This window comes from Jaculus jaculus, chromosome 12 (genome assembly GCF_020740685.1).
Source record: "Jaculus jaculus isolate mJacJac1 chromosome 12, mJacJac1.mat.Y.cur, whole genome shotgun sequence".
NCBI classification, from domain to species: domain Eukaryota; kingdom Metazoa; phylum Chordata; class Mammalia; order Rodentia; family Dipodidae; genus Jaculus; species Jaculus jaculus.
This window is the reverse complement of record NC_059113.1, coordinates 20,812,359-20,824,512: the sequence shown is the minus strand read 5'-3', so window position 1 is coordinate 20,824,512 and position 12,154 is coordinate 20,812,359. Positions and strand designations below refer to the sequence as shown.

The 12,154-nt window shown below is 50.8% G+C and overlaps 1 protein-coding gene across 1 annotated transcript in view; it reads left to right on the top strand.

The window, feature by feature from the left end:
* The window catches only part of Xkr6 (XK related 6), a 258,596-nt gene that overhangs the window by 106,421 nt on the left and 140,021 nt on the right, over window positions 1–12,154 (top strand). The gene's annotated exons all lie outside the window — the stretch shown is intronic.

The following is a 12,154-nucleotide window of genomic DNA, read 5'->3' as shown; positions in this document are numbered from 1 at the left end:
CCCCCTTGTGCATCTGGCTAACATGAGTCCTAGGGAATTGAGCCTCGAACCAGGGTCCTTGGGCTTCACAGGCAAGCACTTAACCACTAAGCCATCCCTCCAGCCTATTATTGGCTTTTTGTTACTATAGAGTTAACTGACTTTTATAACATAGTTCCAAGAAAGGTCCAAACTAAACCAGTATTCTCTGTTCTCGTCCTCATCCTTTTCCCAGCTTCTGCTGCCACAACCACTAGTAGCTGATGTGATTTCAGATTATAGACACGTAGGTTTTGTGTTCCAGAAATGGGATGGTTGTGGGCACGGTGTCCTGCAGCTTGCTTTATTCTCTGAGGATTTCTCAAGTCAGAAACAGGGCACTGCCCTGTGATTGGTAAAAGCTGCATTTATTCTGTTGTATGAAATACCCCAGAACACCCAAGTGTGGTCATGCATTCTCTGTTGACACCTACTTAGCAGTCACACCTCCCTGTCTGTCATACGTGCTTCCTTTAGCCATGGTGGGCAAGCAAGTGGAGACACAGAACTGTGCATGTGGGCACGTTCTGCTCCGAGGGCATCTTTTTTCTTATGGGGAGGAGCCATTTTGCCTAGGAGCAGTAGGCTGGAACCTATCTCGGTTCTTATCTCCACTCTCCTGCTCCTGGGGAGGGATGGGACATTGAAGATCTACTACAGCCCTGTGTCCTGCTGTGACTCCTTGGCCCCTTCACCAGAGGATCTTGGTGTGACCTACAGGCCTTTTGGCCTTGACCATCAGATGGTGTGTATGGCCATCACTGTGTCCATTGGAATAGACTGGTCAAGGACAAGGCATCTAGGCATATTCAGGAAGATGTGTTTGGTTGAGGGCTGGAAGTCCGCTCTGTGAGCTCTTTGGTCTGAGACTAGAGGCACATGGGGCTGGCTCTCTCGTTATTCTCCGTATTGTGGAGCCCTCCTCTTGCACTTTCTAGGCCAACTTCTAGGTGCCATGGAGATCAGCCTGCCACTGCTGTGGCTGCCTCTATGGGTCAGGACACCAAAGCCCGGTCAAAGCTTCCTCATCTGACTGAGGCTCAGACGCGTATTTCCTTCCTTAGATCTCAGTGGCCATTGCATCAGGCTCCTGGTAGGTGGGAAGCAGACTTCTCTCACATGGGATCACCATTGTGGTAGGAGGCGCTGGTGGAACGGCAGACCATGTCTGGTTTGGATCACAGAGCCAGCGTTGAAAGCTGTGTGGCCCACGACAAGTCGCTGGTGCTCCCCAGACCTCATTTCCTCATCTGTAAAATGCTAGGCTCCTGATGCTGACAATTTCTGGCAATTGATAAAGTCTCAGAGCTCAGAGTAAGAAATTCAATAAGTGTCCATTTTCCTTTCCCTCTGGAGTTCCTTCCCTACTTTATCCTTCCAAATGAAAATTTAAAAATAGGTCCATCTTCCCAGTAGACTCAGCAAGCTGCTAAGTCCTCCCGCAAGGCACCAAGAGAGGTTGTGGTATCCTCAGAGAGCTCTGGGGGTGTGGCAGGTGAGGGGTGGGGGCCAAGCTTAAGGTCAGCATTCAGGTTTTCCATCAGAGGGCCCGTGTTTCTAGCTGCCTCCTCCATGCCTCACCTGCTCCCTGGGGACAAGTTTGGGCCACAAAGGTGAGAGCTGGGAGGCTGTTCCCAAGTTCCACTCTCTCCTTTGTGCCTCTTGGGTTCCTAGTTCTGAGGGGCATGTGAGGGATCCCCTGCCTACAGCTGCAACAACAGCCTGCACTTGTGCTGACACAGACTGGCGCAGTTGCCATGGGGACCAGAATCTGTGCCCAGATGCATTCTCAGAGCTGAAAAGACAGGATGGGGCTCTTCCCTGGAGAGTTGGGGTTTCTACTTTCTAGAGGGATTTGAAGAAAAAAAAGCCATTGGCTCATTCCACAGCTGTCCTCGAAGGTCCCCTCCTCCTGGAGACCCATGGCCTGGAGTGGAGCAGTGGACCCTCACATGTCCACCAGTGTCCCCCCACACCTGCTTCCTGGATCCAGTACGGATGAAGAAGAACTGTTCTTAAGGTCCTCTGTCCCTTACCCCCAAATGCTTCATGTCATGCATAAAGGAGATAATACTTTTGAGACCTCTGGCATATAGGACCCTCAAGCCCAAGACCCCATTAGACCCTTGCAGCTGTCTCCAACAGGGTTCGTGGGTCCCTGTACTTCTTGGGTGGAGTGAGAAGAAATGAATTGACTCCTAGAAAGCAATGCCATGCCAAAGCCGGCTGGACACAAAGGCACAGTGCTGCCCAGACTCCCCACAGCTGGGGACAACTGTCCACTGTTGGAACAGATGAAGTGATCAGATTATAGATTGTCATTGGGACCTTCTTGTCCCAGCAGGGATTCAGGGTTACAGTGGGCATGAAGATGATCATCTGCGTACCCATCCTGTAGTGTAGAGATGGATGGGCAGTGACAAGACTCTGGGTGCTGGCTGGATGAACCCCTCCTTGGTTTTCCCCACGACTTTCACAATGGCCTGTCCTGTGCTGGGGAATTTACTATGAGCATTATATAGTAGTGGCGATTTATAGGTCAGAAAGCTGAAGGGGGGTGAAGGAGGTTAGGGTCACAGGGCCGGTAGCTCACTGGTTACTGGTATAGCCCATGGTGTCATGAAGCCTCAGCTGATGTTGTATAGGTTAGGTCATCTGTCTGATAGAAGCTCTGGGCTCAGGTCATTTAAGTGTTTTTAAAAGTTTCAACTATAGCCCAGTATCACTTACATGCACAGTTCTGTAGTTTTGAGTACATGCATGCTGCGCATCCATTACTGTTGTCCTACCTCCAGAACGATGTTGATCTCTCCAACTGGAGCTCTGCACTTGTTAAACAGCATTGCCCTGCCTTTTCCTTGCCCAGCCCGTGGGAAACCCTATTCTACTTTCTGTCTCTGTGAATTTGCCTGCACTAGTGTTATAGTTACTGTCTCATTGCTGGAACAGTCCACCTGACCAAAAATCAGCTGGTGAGAGGAAAGAATTTATCTCAGCCCACACTCTCAAGGGGCAGTTTCATCATGGTGGGAAAGCTGGCAGAGCAGAGGCTGGGTGTCACACACCTGGGTGGAAGTAGACTAAGTACTGGTTGGAGCTGGGATAATAAACCCCAAGGTTGGCCCCCAGTGACATAGCTCTCCCAGCAAAGCTCCACCTCCCATATTGACACCAGCTGGAAATTGAGTCTGAGGCTTTAAACACTGGAGGCTATTGGGACTTTTCACATTCAAACTCCTGCAACTAAAGGCCTAATTCGAGGAAATCAGGCAGTATTTGTCCTCTTAGGACTATCTTTTTTTCTCTGAACATGATGCCTTCAGAGTTCATCCATGTGAGATGAACTACTGAGCTTCCTAATTCATTAGGGCTGCATAATATGCCACTGTCTACAGAACGTATTTGTTGATGGACAGCTGGATTACTCCCAGGTTTTTAGCTATTGTGACCAATGATGCTATGAGCAGGGCTGGGCAAATATCTGCTGAAGATCAAGTCACTTTTTAAAGATAAATAAATAGGGCACAATAGTACTCCATCTACCTCCAGGATTGTCTGGACAATGTACATGTGAAAGGGGGGTTGGGAGTGTTTTGGGAGTGTTGGATTTGGGATCATTTGAGTCCCCCATCATCAGCCTTGACACTTACCTGTCACCAAGAGCCATCAGGTGCTTACTGAGTGTTTCTGGGGGCATGTTCTTTGACCCCAGCCCTGGAAGGGAAACTAATCGTCTGTACTGGAACCAGGAAGAAGTGTGGGGGGGTGCTGGTGGACATGTGAGGGCCCACTGCTCCATTCCAGGCCATGGGTCTTCTTCAGGAGGAGGGGACCTTCGAGGACAGTAGTGTGAGGTGACCAATCCAAGTTCTTTGTGACAATGCATTAGTTGTGTAAACCAAAGGAACAGAATGTACACACACACACATCTGATGATACTTATTTTGGGGATTGGCTTGTGATTATGGAAGCCAAGACCATTTGTCACCTGCATGCCAGAAATAGAAAAGCTAGTGGCACAATTCAGTCTAAGTCGGAGACCTGAACATCAGGGACACTGATGGCCAAGTGTAAGAGAAGATAGAGATTCAAGCTCAGTTAGAAAACTTGTCCTTCTTCCCTCAGGTGTGTTGTGAGGCAGATCTTTCCTCAGCCTTTACTTGTGCATCTCTTCCAGATATACTTCCTCGGACACACCCAGAAGTAACTTGACTAGTCATCTAGGCATCCCCTTAGGGCAGCAAAGTAATACATAACATTAACCATCACGTCCAGTCTCTGTTTTCTTCCTTAGTAGGATAAACCAAGAGGAATTCAACTGAAATTTCTAACTGAGGTCTCACGTAGGTGGGCTCACCTTTATTTGCTGAATTCGGACACTAGCAGAGCTCCTGCACTCCTCAGCCAAGAAATCACAGGCCTCCAGTTCTCTTCCCCACCTGCACTGTGCCTCAGCCTCCAGGAATGATGCCACCAGCCATGTCCTGTGTGCTGCTCGGAGCCTCTGCCCCCGAAACACCAGCCTGGCTTCAGTTGCCTCAAAGCAGTTGTTCCTAGTCCTCTGCTCCATCTTCCCTCCGGGCTCTCAAGCACTGCAGATTCTCATTCTTCCCCAAACACAGCCACCCCAGCTGTTTGGGAGTTAGCACCTCATTCAGGAGCAGTCTGTGATCTCCTCACTGGCCCTGGGTGCAGCTTTCACTTGCTTATTCCTCCATGCGTCCCAGAGCCCACGACATCCCGAGCCTCTCATCCCACCCTGCCACCTCTCTACCCACCACCACTGCCGTACTGCTGCGGTCAGGTTCGCATGGCTGGTAGACATCACCCAACCAAGAGCAGCTTGTGGGAAAAAGAGGTTTATTTTGGATTACAGGCTTGAGGGGAAGCTCCATGATGGCAGGGGAAAATGATGCATGAGGGTGAACATCAGCCCCTGGCCAACACAAAGTAGACAATAGCAATAGGAGAGTGTGCCAAACACTGGCATGGGGAAACTGGCTATACCACCCATAAGCCCACCCCCAACAATACACTCCCTGCAGGAGGTGTTAATTCCCAAATCTCCATCAGCTGGGAACCTCGCATTCAGAACACCTAAGTTTATGGCGGACACCTGAATCAAACCACACATACTAAGAGCTTGCTGGGGGAAGATGGGGGAGATGTCCCCTGTGTCTGGTATGGCTTTGACGCACATCAAGTGCTCAGAGAACACTTGTTGATGTAATTATGCTCTCCCCTGCTAGACATGCTCTCAAGGGCAGGGCTGTGATTCAGCCATCACCTCCATTTTTTTGTCCCCCACATCCGACAGAGCATTTGGCACATGGCCAGAATTTAGGAAATGATTGATTAGATGAATGAGTGAATGAATCTCGAGGTTGAAGCCTCCATGAGCTCTGGTAGGACTGGGTGGTAGTCTGGGTGGATCGTTCTGTCATGTTACCATCACTTAACATACCATGGTGATCCAGACATTGGGCACAGAGGGAGAATGGCTGACAGTGACCAGCTTGAGCAAGTTTCTGCAACTCAGGTGTTCCCTGGCTCCTATCTTTCTTTGTCTTCTGGAGCGGACACTGTAGCCCTGTTGCTGTGGCCATTAATCTCAGAGAAAACATTTGAAAACATACACCAGCTCCTCTTCTTCCCAAGAATAGGCCGAGGCTGTTGCTTTAAAGAGTCTTGTCTTCTGGGGCTGGGAGATGGCTCAGTGGGTAAAGTGCTTTGCAAACAAGCATGACGACCTGAGTTTGGATCCCTAAAGCCCACATAAAAAATCCCTGGAATGATATATCTAAACTCACAGCTCTGGGGAGGTGGAGACAGGGGTCCCTGGGGCTTACTAATTAGCTAGCCTAGTCAAATTGATTAGCTCCAGGTTCAGCAAGAGACCCTGTCTCCAAGAACAATGAGGAGAGGGACTAAGGAAGACCTCCACCACCGACCTCTGACCTCCACATGTATGCACATATGTGCATCCCCCCACACACATGTGCACCCACACTCAGACATGCATCCATGCACATGCAGAAGTCTGCTCAAAGGCCTCAGTAACTGGAAAACAATGCCCAGCCTTTCATATCGACACACTGTGTACTGGCAATATTCTGGAACCTGGTCTCTCGGCCCGTTGATTGGGCAGTGGAGCCCTGGGTTCCCTGCCTGGGACTGGGAGTTGCCTGCACTGGACAGAGCCGCTCAAGGGCCCCTGCTTTCCCCGAGGAGCTCTGTGTTCCGCACTAGTTGCTCCGAGTCTGCCAAAGACCCCAAACAGTTTCTTGGCAAGGCTCGCTACTTCTTCATCTCTCCTCACAACCTGTGACTGAACTGTGTGCAGTGCAGCATCAGGACCAAATGCATCTTTTAATTCTTTATTATTGATGAAAGTTTGGGGTCTGGAAAGAAAAACTCTCTTTGGGATTGATTTTCATCAGTTTAATTCATCTTTGGTATTGATCAGTGCATAAGTTACAGTGAAGACTGAGTTACTTCAAGTGGATAGGGAATGGGATTGCGCTGTCCAGCTTGGGACGCCATCCCACTGTGACTTTTATGACTGTATACTTCTGTTTCCTTTGAGTTCTGGAAACTGGAGGTCCAAGGTGAAGGTGTCGCTGGTTGGTTTCTCCCGAGGCCTCTACCCTTGGCTGACAGAGAGTGTGTTCAGCCTATGTCCACACAGGGTCACTGCTGCGTGTGTCCCTGTCCTAATTGCTTCTTCTTTTAGTATGTGCATATGTGTGTGCATGTTTCTGTGTACATGAGCCTGTACAAGTGTGTGTATATAAGCAAAAAGAAAAACCTTATTTCTCATGCCTCAGAAAGCTGTTCACTTTATTATCATTTTACTGAGACAAGGGCTCTCATTGGCCTGGAACTCACCACCGAGACTGGCTGACTAAGCTCCTGGGTCCTCCTTCAAAGGGCTGAGGGCACAAGTGCTCACTGCATGCACGGTGTTCTAAGTCAGGCGGTGGGGATCGGATCAGGTCCTTACGCTTGCCAGTCAAGTACTTTACTTACGGAACCATCTCCTCAGGCCTACTGTCTTTTGGTCAGAACACAAATAGGTTTGGATTAAGGCCCTTATGACCTCATTTTACCTAAATTACCCCTTTGAGGCCTCGTTTCAAAATAGAGTCACAGTTTGAAGTACTGGGAGTAAGATGTGAAATGGGAATTTTACAAGACACACTCTTCTTTATGAGTATGTCTTCTCTGCCTGCAGGACCCTGACTGCAATACAGCAACACAGTTCTGAGGAGCGGGACCTGACCTCTGACACTGACACGCGCACTGCACACACTGCTGGGAGGGGCGGGACCTGACCTCTGACACTGACATGCGCACTGCACACACTGCTGAGAGGGGCGGGGCCTGACCTCAGACACTGACACGCACACTGCACACACTCCTGGGAGGGGCGGGACCTGAGCTCTGACACTGACACGCACACTGCACACACTCCTGGGAGGGGCGGGGCCTGAGCTCTGACACTGACACGCGCACTGCACACACTCCTGGGAGGGGCGGGGCCTGAGCTCTGACACTGACACGCGCACTGCACACACTCCTGGGAGGGGCGGGGCCTGAGCTCTGACACTGACACGCGCACTGCACACACTCCTGGGAGGGGCGGGACCTGAGCTCTGACACTGACACGCGCACTGCACACACTCCTGGGAGGGGCGGGACCTGAGCTCTGACACTGACACGCGCACTGCACACACTCCTGGGAGGGGCGGGGCCTGAGCTCTGACACTGACACGCACACTGCACACACTCCTGGGAGGGGCGGGACCTGAGCTCTGACACTGACACGCGCACTGCACACACTCCTGGGAGGGGCGGGGCCTGACCTCTGACACTGACACGCGCACTGCACACACTCCTGGGAGGGGCGGGACCTGAACTCTGACACTGACACGCACACTGCACACACTCCTGGGAGGGGCGGGACCTGACCTCTGACACTGACATGCGCACGGCACACACTCCTGGGAGGGGCGGGGCCTGAGCTCTGACCTTGACACGCGCACTGCACACACTCCTGGGAGGGGCGGGGCCTGAGCTCTGACACTGACACGCGCACTGCACACACTCCTGGGAGGGGCGGGACCTGAGCTCTGACACTGACACGCACACTGCACACACTCCTGGGAGGGGCGGGACCTGAGCTCTGACACTGACACGCGCACTGCACACACTCCTGGGAGGGGCGGGGCCTGAGCTCTGACACTGACACGTGCACTGCACACACTCCTGGGAGGGGCGGGCCTGAGCTCTGACAGTGACACGCGCACTGCACACACTCCTGGGAGGGGCGGGGCCTGAGCTCTGACAGTGACACGCGCACTGCACACACTCCTGGGAGGGGCGGGGCCTGACCTCTGACACTGACACGCGCACTGCACACACTCCTGGGAAGGATGGGTCCCGCTCTATGAGAACGTGCAACCCCCTTGGGCCATTGCTCGAACAGGGCCCAGCTTTGAGAGGGCCATGACTATCCGTTCTCCAAGTTTCCTCTTTCCGCGTTCTCTTTGCAGGGAATGGAGGGACTTGACAGGAAGTGGCAGCCCCTCTTCTGTGTCCTGGAAGCCTTGCCCCTGTGCTCCTTCCTACAGCTCTTGTCAGCGTCCCGGGATCAGGGTGCGCCCTGGAGAGGCTCCGCCGTGACAGATTGAGTGAGCCCTCTCTCTGCTCTTATGCATTCTTGCCCTCCAGGTGCCTTCATTCTTGTGGGTCACTAGGGGGGACGAGGGATACTGGGGGGCTCTTGGTCTCACTCAGGTGAGAGATTTTAGTCAAGCCAAGTAGCTACTGATTCTCAGTCCATGACATGGGGAGCTCTTTCCATTTTGTTCACTCTGTGAAGCTGTAATGAGATGTAAGTGGAATCAAGTATGTAAAAGTGATGTGTACGCTTTAAAGTACTGTATACTAGGATCCATTCTGTGTATATTTCACAGCTATCAATTGTTCTTTAAGTTTTGTATGTTTTTGCCATGAGGAACCCAGACTGAGGCATCCTCATTTTTTTTTAGGAGCAAACTAACTTAGAGCTGGGCTCTGGGAAGGGCCTCGATCCTTATAATCCAGTTTTTGTTGTTTTTTTGCTTTGCTTTTTAAGGACTGCCTCCATCCAACCACTCCAACTTCCTTCTCTTTGATCTTCACCTTCTGTGCATAAATCAGGTTGCTCTTTTTTGTTTCTCTCTACATTTATGAAATCCAGCTGAAACATCCTTTCAAGCCACTGAGGAAATACTGTTTAGGAGTGTCCTGTTCCCTCTATTTCATACTTAATCCTGGTGTGGATGTATGAAGCATGGATTCATAAAAACATTTTGTGTAGAATAAATGAATATTATTATAGGCATCCTAACTGAAAGTTCTTGAACACCAACACTTGAATGCAGACCTTCCTCCCATTTCTTCCTTATTGGTTTGGCTATAACTTCTATATCTGGCATCTGGAAGCTGAAACAGGGATCTGGATGAATCCAAGGGGAAGAAGATTTTTTTTGGGGGGGGGGAAGAGATGTTGCATAATTCATTATTCAACTTGAGAAAATCCTTTTTGAGAACCACAGTTGGGAAATACCTGCAGAAGGGTGGAGGGTATAAATTAGACAAACCTTGGTTTCACTAATTCTTGGGTCAGTAGCCAGGCTCTTCAGAAAAGATTCAAATTTCCAAGGTTGACTCAAATGATTTTTCCTACATGTTCCTAGCAGTGCTAATGTTGCAAAGGTGAGCCTTTCAGTGACTTTTCAGTGACTCTGCATATGAGCCTTCTCTTGGAAACCCACGGTGCACATTGCACACAGTAGGTCCCAGGCAGTATAGCAGCCTTGACTCCGAAGCCCTCTCACTTGCTTTCATATTACTCGCCCGTTGATCCTTTCTTGAATGCTCTTTGGGAAGTGTAAGCCGATGGCACTTTGTCACACTCTTGTCTGGGGTCGGTTTTAGGGTGGGGGAAGATGCTCCAGTTGGGGGCATGGCACACAGATGGCTTGGCATGTTGGTGCCCAGAGAAAGTAGAAAAGGAAGGTGACTGTGCACAGACATTAGCTTGGGGCCTGTGTGACCCTGAGGTCTGCCAATAGTAGCTCTGGATGGACCTTGCTGGAAAGATGTTACAGGTGGAATCTGTGGATCAAAGAGCTGGATTCCTCCAAGGGGAGTTGTACTGAAGGCTGCTTCGCTTCTCGTCCAGGCAGAGAAGGAAGTCTAGGGATTCATGAGTCCAGGGCAGAGCGAGGCTCCTCCCAGTGGATATTTCCTAGTCAGTCCTGTAGAGTAGAAAAGAGCTTGCTTCACCAAAGACAGTGAGGCTTCCTCTCTTCCTCCCATTGAGGAGGAACCCTAGGGCTATTCTTTTTCAAATTAAATTATTATGTTTATTGAGGGAAGTACAGAGCCAAGGAAAGGCACCCACATGGCTAGAGAGATCCCACATGGAGGGCCTGGAAAAAACACAGAAAGAAAGTTCAGGGAGCTCCTGCCATATGGGGACCTGGAGGGGTTGGTAAAGGAGCCCACGTGGAGAGTAAGATCTAGGGGGCCTTCCCTGCTGGGTCTGGGCTGAGCCAGCCTAGGCCCAGACCCGGCCAAGTGAATAACTCACCCATGGCTGGAAGTTCCCAAGTGGTCAGAGCCCTGGGGTCATTCTTTACTGAAGTTCCACACTCTATGGCACAGGTGGGTGCCTCTGATAATGGAGCAGGTGGAGGCCAACACGAAAGGCCAAGTGACTGCTTTCTTTATGGGTCGTGGCTCGGGGCTCTGAATTTGTACTTAACATGGGGCAGTAGGAGAACTGTCCTCTGTGTAGGGGCAGCCCGGGGTGGGCGACAGATGGGAGGATATAGGCATGAGAGCAGATGAGGATCAAGCCAGGAGTTAACTGCCTGGCAGATGCCTCTTCAGAGGAAAGAAATCAATTATTACCAGTGTGTTGGGTACCGAGGGATCTGATGTGACTAATGGTGCCCCTTGCTAGCACTTGAGTATGTGGGAGTGGAAAGCAACCCAAGGGCCTGCATTTGCCAAGGGTGGACTGTTAGCTGATGGGAAGCCATGTTGGTATTATGTCGAAGCATCCAGCTGGGCTGGTGTCAACAGTCCCAGTGGGAACCTATGTTCCTGGGGAATTCCTGGACACTTGCTTGCCAGCCACAGGCATGTCTTGTGAAGTCCCTCTCAGAGGGAAAAGCATGAGGATGATCTGCAAGGAGACTAGAGGGCCGCAGCTGAGTCACCATTCAGGGCTGAGGCCCTTGAAGAGAGGGAAGAGGAAGATGTCACCCATGCAGGAGAAAGAAAAGCTGTTAGCAGACAGTGGGGCAAGGAGAGTGAGAACAAAGGGAGAGGGCACCGGAAGTGCCAGCACCACGAGCATCAACCTCAGGGCACTAATGGTGCCCAGGCATGACAATCCTTCATTGTAGGACTGCTGTTTTCTGAGAGAGGTTGACTCTGACACTGCGTGTCAGGACTGCCCCTTACCCAGTCATCAAGACAGCCCCAAACAGCCCACATGTCTCCTGTCTCCAGTGCCCCAGGATGCCCCTGGCTGAGGGTGGCCACAAGGTCCCTTAATAGTCTATAATGACGGAGCTGGAAGAGCCCCTCATGACATAACTGAAGACAGCCACTGGGACATTCAGCCTGACATACTTGGAGGGCAACAGAGAGCAGATGGGCAAACAGAGGTTGTTCACACACTACATTTTTTCCTGATCAACAAGCCATCATGGAGTCAAGTGCTGAGTCAAGTGCTGGTGAGGTAGGTCATGGAGAAGGAGAACTTGACTCCGGATCTGAAGTTGCAGACCAGCTTCAGACAGACACACAGACCTCACAGGTCCAGAGTGCAATAGTCTGCGTGTATCAGCTAGCAGAGGGGCAGATGCACTAACAAGTGGTCCTGTGGGCTCCAGGCATAGTAGAGGATGGCTCTTTTCCAACACTCACTCCATTTCTGAGTTGTTGCAGGCATCCAGGTGGCATAGGGGAAGAGAGAGAGAAAGAGAGAGAGGGAGAGACCCCGAGGCCTGTCTGTCTATATATAGTAACAAGCCTTTTTTTGTTGTTTTTGGAATATTGTTAGATTGACTGG